At 48.2% G+C, this 9,744-nt stretch overlaps 1 long non-coding RNA gene across 1 annotated transcript; it reads right to left on the bottom strand.

Annotated features, from left to right (window-relative positions):
- Nucleotides 1–1,743: 1,743 nt before the first annotated feature.
- LOC115252120 (uncharacterized) lies at nucleotides 1,744–5,850 on the bottom strand. The gene is made up of 3 exons (XR_003890562.1): nucleotides 5,007–5,850; nucleotides 4,715–4,917; nucleotides 1,744–2,848 (listed from the first exon to the last, which is right to left on the bottom strand). It is a non-coding gene; the product is annotated as an uncharacterized lncRNA (long non-coding RNA).
- Between the last annotated feature and the right edge of the window lie 3,894 nt (nucleotides 5,851–9,744).

The raw sequence follows: 9,744 nt of genomic DNA, 5'->3' as shown, positions 1-9,744 counted from the left end.
TTGTTCCTCGGGCGTTCCCTCTCCATACACGTTGTTCCTCGGGCGTTCTCTCTCCATACACGTTGTTCCTCGGGCGTTCCCTCTCCATACACGTTGTTCCTCGGGCGTTCCCTCTCCATACACGTTGTTCCTCTGGCGTTCTCTCTCCACACATGTTGTTACCTGGGCTTTCCCTTTCCATACACGTTGTTCCTCGGGCGTTCCCTCTCCATACACGTTGTTCCTCTGGCGTTCTCTCTCCATACACGTTGTTCCTCGGGCGTTCCCTCTCCATACACGTTGTTCCTCGGGCGTTTTCTCTCCATACACGTTGTTCCTCGGGCGTTCCCTCTCCATACACGTTGTTCCTCTGGCGTTCCCTCTCCATACACGTTGTTTCTCTGGCGTTCCCTCTCCATACACGTTGTTCCTCTGGCGTTCCCTCTACATACACGTTGTTCCTCTGGCGTTCCCTCTACATACACGTTGTTCCTCTGGCGTTCCCTCTCCATACACGTTGTTTCTCTGGCGTTCCCTCTCCATACACGTTGTTCCTCGGGCGTTCCCTCTCCATACACGTTGTTCCTCTGGCGTTCCCTCTACATACACGTTGTTCCTCGGGCGTTTTCTCTCCATACACGTTGTTCCTCGGGCGTTTTCTCTCCATACACGTTGTTCCTCTGGCGTTCCCTCTACGTACACGTTGTTCCTCGGGCGTTTTCTCTCCATACACGTTGTTCCTCGGGCGTTCTCTCTCCATACATGTTGTTCCTCTGGCGTTCCCTCTCCATACACGTTGTTCCTCGGGCGTTCTCTCTCCATACATGTTGTTCCTGAGCCCTTTACAAGCTCCCTTCACACATGCAGCAGAATGAAGACCTGGAAGAGCGAGTTCCTCTGAGAGGAACACAGCAGGGCCACCACGTTTGGCCGTTCATCACACTGCAGAACCATCTAAGCTAACCACATGACACGTGCACGTTTTAGGTCACCAAATAAAGACGTGCATCAGACTTCTTAATGTTTAAACTCTTTTTGTTGCCATGGAAACACTTTGCCTTTCCAGAGTTGAACGTCAGGATTAGATGGGAGAGAGCACCTGTAGAACACCAACGTCAGGACTCTAATTCTGGGATGTGAATGGTAATATGAAGGTTCTCCATGTCAAAATAACCCATAATTAGGGGGGAGAACTTCTTATCATCCAACATTCATCTGCATTTAAGAGCAGAACACAAATTTACACACTGTTGTTGTGTTGGCTCGTCCCTCATTTAATGTTGCGACGTCCTTCAACACGTACGCACGCACACACCCTCTCTCACTCACACACACACACACACCTATACACACACATATACACAAACACACACTGTTGTTTTTGGCTCACTCACACTGACTGAGACTTTTCTGGCATCATATTCGTTTCTGTAATCATGAAATTTCCAAGTGGCCTCCTTTGAAAAACAGGTTGATAATTGAATTAGAGCTGGCAGCCAGTGTGCAGACAGCAGTAATATTATGGGATGACTCCCCAGAACAGAAGTCTTGCATCTGTGGGGAAGCTCTGAAGGCTTTTCTGCTGCTGCTTTCACACATTTGCAGCTAAATACTCTTAACCTTCATAGCAACAGTGGTTTTAGCCACGTTCCTGTGGAAACTAGAGCTGAGCTGATGGCTGGACTCTTCATTTTGGTTTCTCCTTGTATGAAATCATCTTGTCAGAGACCAGACGAGAACCCAAGAGCGACACCAGAGTTCGGTTGAACACAGCTTTATTAACAGGAGCAGAAGGCAGACAGGAGTCACCGGGGAGCGGCGTGGATCCAAGCGTCGGGGACTGGCAGGGTCGAGGGCGGGCGGGCAGGGTCGAGGGCGGGCGGGCGGGCAAACGCTGGAGAGTCATGAGAGCCGCAGAGGACAACCTGGTGGGGAGGCAGCGTAACACAGGGAACTAAAAAGGCTCGTTATGGTGCTAATTCGCCCCAGGTGTGCGGGGCGCCACAGGTGCGACAAGATCTCACATTATGATCAAGAAACTGACTAAATATTACTGCCAAGGTTTCCCACAGCACAGAAGTGATGAGAAAGAGCCAAAATCATCCTGAAAGTGAAAGAAAATGAATAAATTCCACATGAAGAGCAACATCTGAACAAGACTCTAAACACAAACAATGTTACTATGAGTTGAACATCTTTGAATATGCCAGACAGGCATCGTTTCACATCCAGGAAGGAAACTATAAAGATATCTCAGCTTCCCCCCACTGGCTGATAACCTTTTCTTTTCTCTAGAGAAACTTCTGTTCACCAGGAAAAGACCTCTGGATGGCAGAAGACCATCAGCCAGGGGGGGCGGGGGCTGTTTCAGGCCCAAATCCTCCTGTTGTTTTCATTTAGCTCAATTCTGTCTTCGTTTCCTCCGTTTTCTCCGACTCCACCTGTCTTAAACCAGTTGTTTATGTCACTCTAATACATTCAAATGCTGCTGGGGTGGATCAAAACCTGTTAACCAACCTGCTGTGAGGATGCACATACCAGCAACAGTGTATTTCAGCACTCAATATGAAGGAAGTACTGTACAGGAACACACACCCACACACAAGTGTGGATACACAGAGACGCACGTGCGCGCACACATGGCTGTCTTGTTGTGCACTAGGTGTATTTATGAATGGCTGCAGGGAGATTCCTCTCCCAGGAGGAAACAGCTGCCATTTGTCATCCGGCCTATCTTCACTCCCATCTAAAGATACCAAATCCAGCGCTACGTGCTGCTGAACGATGGCGGCCATACGTCACATCGTTCTCTGCCCTACGTGTTCCATTCATGCCTGATCCGTCTGGGCCAACACGCCTTCTCTGCTGGCTTAAACATAGGAAACAATCCAACAAATTTATGATCAATAAAATTGTTCTTTTATTTGACATCTACTTCAGCTTCCAGTATTGTATATTATGGGGTTTTATCCAATCACATTTCACCTGGCTGATGCTGTCAGGTGCTGTGATGTCTGCCCGAGACCTTCTGAAGCAGCAGAACGTTGAGGGACACACAGAAAGAAGGGTTAGGGTTAGAAGGGTTAGAAGGGTTAGAAGGGTTAGAAGGGTTAGAAGGGTTAGGGTTAGGGTTAGGGTTAGAAGAGTTAGGGTTAGAAGGGTTAGAAGGGTTAGGGTTAGGTTAGGGGTAGGGTTAGAAGAGTTAGGGTTAGAAGAGTTAGAAGGGTTAGGGGGGTTAGGGTTAGGTTAGGGGTAGGGTTAGAAGAGTTAGGGGTAGGGTTAGAAGAGTTAGGGGTAGGGTTAGAAGGGTTAGGGTTAGAAGAGTTAGGGTTAGAAGGGTTAGGGTTAGGAGGGTTAGGGTTAGAAAGGTTAGGGTTAGGGTTAGGGTTAGAAGGGTTAGGGTTAGGGTTAGGAGGGTTAGGGTTAGAAAGGTTAGGGTTAGGGTTAGGGTTAGAAGGGTTAGGGTTAGAAGAGTTAGAAGGGTTAGGGTTAGGGTTAGGTTAGGGGTAGGGTTAGAAGAGTTAGGGTTAGAAGAGTTAGGGTTAGGGTTAGGGTTAGGTTAGGGGTAGGGTTAGAAGAGTTAGGGTTAGAAGGGTTAGGGTTAGGGTTAGGGGGCTTAGGGTTAGGTTAGGGGTAGGGTTAGAAGAGTTAGGGGTAGGGTTAGAAGAGTTAGGGTTAGGGTTAGAAGGGTTAGGGTTAGAAGAGTTAGGGTTAGAAGGGTTAGGGTTAGGAGGGTTAGGGTTAGAAAGGTTAGGGTTAGGGTTAGAAGGGTTAGGGTTAGGGTTAGGAGGGTTAGGGTTAGAAAGGTTAGGGTTAGGGTTAGAAGGGTTAGAAGAGTTAGGGTTAGAAGGGTTAGGGTTAGAAAGGTTAGGGTTAGGGTTAGAAGGGTTAGGGTTAGAAGGGTTAGGGTTAGGGTTAGAAAGGTTAGGGTTAGGGTTAGAAGGGTTAGGGTTAGGGTTAGAAAGGTTAGGGTTAGGGTTAGAAGGGTTAGGGTTAGAAGGGTTAGGGTTGGGGTCAGGGTTAGGGTTAGAAGGGTTAGGGTTAGAAAGGTTAGGGTTAGAAAGGTTAGGGTTAGAAGGTTAGGGTTAGGGTTAGAAAGGTTAGGGTTAGAAGGGTTAGGGTTGGGGTCAGGGTTAGGGTTAGGGTTAGAAGGGTTAGGGTTGGGGTCAGGGTTAGGGTTGGGGTCAGGGTTAGGGTTAGAAGGGTTAGGGTTAGAAAGGTTGGGGTTAGAAGGGTTAGGGTTGGGGTCAGGGTTAGGGTTAGGGTTAGAAAGGTTAGGGTTAGGGTTGGGGTCAGGGTTAGGGGGTTAGGGTTAGAAAGGTTAGGGTTAGGGTTGGGGTCAGGGTTAGGGTTAGGGTTAGAAGGTTAGGGTTGGGGTCAGGGTTAGGGGGTCAGAGGAAGAAGGTCTTTGGCTGACATGCAGGCGTCCTGCAGCTGTGGAGAGAAGCTGAGATGTGCAGCTTTGCAAACTACCTGAGCTACAGATCTGCTAGCTTCCACATTTATCGCTGTATTTTTTGATTTTGGTTCATGAGTATTTGACTTCAGTCACAGCTGCGCCAACATCGTTTTCTCTTGCACATCTCAAAAACAAATATTGTGTTTACTTTGATTTTCAGGTAGTAGTTTGTTTCCCCATCATCTTGTTGGTGGTATTTGAACCAGAGAAAACGCAGTTTAATCTCAGATAGCATACTTTTGTTGAACTTTGTAAAAAATGACTGATTTTAATTACCTTGGGAATGAAGTGCTGCTCCACTAGTCTATGTTAAGGTGATGGGATGTGTGAGGCTGGAGCCCAGTTCTGTCCCTCAACCCTCGTCTTACATTTCAACCCTCGTCTTTGTGCGTTCACAGGTGTCACAACTGTGCCTCCGGTCAAAGGGGTCGGCTGAGGGGAAGCTCGAGTGTCCATGGAGGGAGGACATCACTGAAGGCCTGGACAACGATGATGATTCAGCACAGGTGTGACAGGTGAGCAGATGACGTGAATTTGATGTGAACATGTTGTGCAGGCGGTTCACCACCTCTCTGCTGCCACCTGCTGGCAGAGGCTAACACCTCCAGGAAATGAGATCATCTCTTGCTCAACACACTTCCTGGAGCGTTTTGTGTTGTTGTTGCTGATCCTGGTTGCTGTGGCAACGACTGTACTGTGAACAGTGACTGCGTGACAGTGGGCAGTGAGAGACCATGTAGGACGGACACGTTGCAATATGTGCACATGCAAAAGTGTGCACGTGCACATGTTTGCATGTGCACACAGCTGTAGCTTACAAATTAAATCAAGGCCAGTAAGATCAAATATGGATTCATTTACAATGAATGAAAATACTGAAATAATTTTACAGCATTGTGTCAAACCTGTTTATGTGTGTGTCACGTGCACTTTCTGTATCTATGTGCACGTTCTGAGTGTGGAAGCAGTCAGTCAGTCAGTCAGTGTTTTGAGTGCTTTCCTCTGGTCTACCCCCCTCTGCTGGTGAAGACGCAGCACATGCCACAAACCTGGACAGGTATTAGGTGGTAAATAAACTTTGATCGCACATGTTGATGTAAGACACAAACGTTCCCCGTTATTTCCTGTTGTGTATTTAATGGATCAGCATCACTGTAGCTGTTGGAAAGGAGGAACGATAAGAGATGGGAGCAGTTCAATTACCTTTTCAGAAAGTGCAGCAGCAGCAAAAAAGCTATGCTGACTCCTGCCCTAACCTAAAGAATCATCATGGCTATCATGATTGTCATTATGGTAGCCTCAACATCAGCCTCAACATCAGCCTCAACATCAGCCTCAACATCAGCCTCAACCTCAACATCAGCCTCAACATCAGCCTCAACATCAGCCTCAACATCAGCCTCAACATCAACATCAGCCTCAACATCAGCCTCAACATCAACATCAGCCTCAACATCAGCCTCAACATCAACATCAGCCTCAACATCAGCCTCAACCTCAACATCAGCCTCAACATCAGCCTCAACATCAACATCAGCCTCAACATCAGCATCAGCATCAACATCAGCCTCAACATCAACATCAGCCTCAACATCAGCCTCAACATCAACATCAGCCTCAACATCAGCCTCAACCTCAACATCAGCCTCAACATCAGCCTCAACCTCAACATCAGCCTCAACATCAGCCTCAACATCAGCCTCAACATCAACATCAGCCTCAACATCAGCCTCAACCTCAACATCAGCCTCAACATCAGCCTCAACCTCAACATCAGCCTCAACATCAGCCTCGACCTCAACATCAGCCTCAACATCAGCCTCAACATCAGCCTCAACATCAGCCTCAACATCAGCCTCAACATCAACATCAGCCTCAACATCAGCCTCAACATCAACATCAGCCTCAACATCAGCCTCAACATCAGCATCAGCCTCAACATCAGCCTCAACCTCAACATCAGCCTCAACATCAACATCAGCCTCAACATCAGCCTCAACATCAACCTCAACATCAGCCTCAACATCAGCCTCAACTCAGCCTCAACATCAACATCAGCCTCAACATCAGCCTCAACATCAACATCAGCCTCAACATCAACATCAGCCTCAACATCAGCCTCAACATCAGCCTCAACATCAACATCAGCCTCAACATCAGCCTCAACATCAGCCTCAACATCAGCCTCAACATCAGCATCAGCCTCAACATCAGCATCAACATCAGCCTCAACATCAGCCTCAACATCAGCATCAGCCTCAACATCAGCATCAACATCAGCATCAGCCTCAACATCAGCCTCAACATCAGCATCAACATCAGCATCAGCCTCAACATCAACATCAGCCTCAACATCAGCCTCAACATCAGCCTCAACATCAACATCAGCCTCAACATCAGCCTCAACATCAGCCTCAACATCAGCCTCAACATCAGCATCAGCCTCAACATCAGCATCAACATCAGCATCAGCCTCAACATCAGCATCAGCCTCAACATCAGCCTCAGCATCAGCCTCAACATCAGCCTCAGCCTCAACATCAGCCTCAACATCAGCCTCAACATCAGCCTCAGCCTCAACATCAGCATCAGCCTCAACATCAGCCTCAGCCTCAACATCAGCATCAGCCTCAACATCAGCCTCAACATCAGCCTCAACATCAGCCTCAGCATCAGCCTCAACATCAGCCTCAACATCAGCATCAGCCTCAGCCTCAACATCAGCCTCAACATCAGCCTCAACATCAGCCTCAACATCAGCCTCAGCCTCAACATCAGCCTCAACATCATCAACATCAGCATCAGCCTCAACATCAGCCTCAGCCTCAACATCAGCCTCAGCCTCAACATCAGCCTCAACATCAGCCTCAACATCAACATCAGCCTCAACATCAGCCTCAACATCAACATCAGCCTCAACATCAGCATCAGCCTCAACATCAGCCTCAACATCAGCATCAACATCAGCATCAGCCTCAACATCAGCCTCAACATCAGCCTCAACATCAGCCTCAACATCAGCATCAGCCTCAACATCAGCCTCAACATCAGCCTCAACATCAACATCAGCCTCAACATCAGCATCAGCCTCAACATCAGCCTCAACATCAGCATCAACATCAGCATCAGCCTCAACATCAACATCAGCCTCAACATCAACATCAGCCTCAACATCAGCCTCAGCCTCAACATCAGCCTCAACATCAGCCTCAACATCAGCCTCAACATCAGCCTCAACCTCAACATCAGCCTCAACATCAGCCTCAACATCAGCCTCAACCTCAACATCAGCATCAGCCTCAACATCAGCCTCAACATCAGCATCAACATCAGCATCAGCCTCAACATCAGCCTCAACATCAACATCAGCCTCAACATCAGCATCAGCCTCAACATCAGCCTCAACATCAGCCTCAACATCAACATCAGCATCAACATCAGCATCAGCCTCAACATCAGCCTCAACATCAACATCAGCCTCAACATCAGCATCAGCCTCAACATCAGCCTCAACATCAGCCTCAACATCAACATCAGCCTCAACATCAGCATCAGCCTCAACATCAGCCTCAACATCAGCATCAACATCAGCATCAGCCTCAACATCAACATCAGCCTCAACATCAACATCAGCCTCAACATCAGCCTCAACATCAGCCTCAACATCAACATCAGCCTCAACATCAGCCTCAACATCAGCCTCAGCCTCAACATCAACATCAGCCTCAACATCAACATCAGCCTCAACATCAACATCAGCCTCAACATCAGCCTCAACATCAGCCTCAACATCAACATCAGCCTCAACATCAGCCTCAACCTCAACATCAGCCTCAACATCAGCCTCAACATCAACATCAGCCTCAACATCAGCCTCAACATCAGCCTCAACATCAGCCTCAACCTCAACATCAGCCTCAACATCAGCCTCAACATCAGCCTCAGCCTCAACATCAGCCTCAACATCAACATCAGCCTCAACATCAGCATCAGCCTCAACATCAGCCTCAACATCAACATCAGCCTCAACATCAGCCTCAACATCAACATCAGCCTCAACATCAGCCTCAACCTCAACATCAGCCTCAACATCAGCCTCAGCCTCAACATCAGCCTCAACATCAGCCTCAACATCAGCCTCAACATCAACATCAGCCTCAACATCAGCCTCAACCTCAACATCAGCCTCAACCTCAACATCAGCCTCAACATCAGCCTCGACCTCAACATCAGCCTCAACATCAGCCTCAACATCAGCCTCAACATCAGCCTCAACATCAACATCAGCCTCAACATCAACATCAGCCTCAACATCAGCCTCAACATCAACATCAGCCTCAACATCAGCCTCAACATCAGCATCAGCCTCAACATCAGCCTCAACCTCAACATCAGCCTCAACATCAACATCAGCCTCAACATCAGCCTCAACATCAACCTCAACATCAGCCTCAACATCAGCCTCAACATCAGCCTCAACATCAACATCAGCCTCAACATCAGCCTCAACATCAACATCAGCCTCAACATCAACATCAGCCTCAACATCAGCCTCAACATCAGCCTCAACATCAACATCAGCCTCAACATCAGCCTCAACATCAGCCTCAACATCAGCATCAGCCTCAACATCAGCATCAGCCTCAACATCAACATCAGCCTCAACATCAGCCTCAACATCAGCCTCAACATCAACATCAGCCTCAACATCAGCCTCAACATCAGCCTCAACATCAGCCTCAACATCAGCATCAGCCTCAACATCAGCATCAGCCTCAACATCAGCATCAGCCTCAACATCAGCCTCAGCATCAGCCTCAACATCAGCCTCAGCCTCAACATCAGCCTCAGCCTCAACATCAGCCTCAACATCAGCCTCAACATCAACATCAGCCTCAACATCAGCCTCAACATCAACATCAGCCTCAACATCAGCATCAGCCTCAACATCAGCCTCAACATCAGCATCAACATCAGCATCAGCCTCAACATCAGCCTCAACATCAACATCAGCCTCAACATCAGCATCAGCCTCAACATCAGCCTCAACATCAGCCTCAACATCAACATCAGCCTCAACATCAGCCTCAGCATCAGCCTCAACATCAGCCTCAGCCTCAACATCAGCCTCAGCCTCAACATCAGCCTCAACATCAGCCTCAACATCAACATCAGCCTCAACATCAGCCTCAACATCAACATCAGCCTCAACATCAGCATCAGCCTCAACATCAGCCTCAACATCAGCCTCAACATCAACATCAGCCTCAACATCAGCATCAGCCTCACATCAGCCTCAACATCAG

The sequence above is a fragment of the Takifugu rubripes genome, chromosome 13, assembly GCF_901000725.2.
Source record: "Takifugu rubripes chromosome 13, fTakRub1.2, whole genome shotgun sequence".
Lineage (NCBI taxonomy): Eukaryota > Metazoa > Chordata > Actinopteri > Tetraodontiformes > Tetraodontidae > Takifugu > Takifugu rubripes.
The sequence above is the reverse complement of the archived record's forward strand: the minus strand, read 5'-3'. Positions and strand labels throughout refer to the sequence as shown.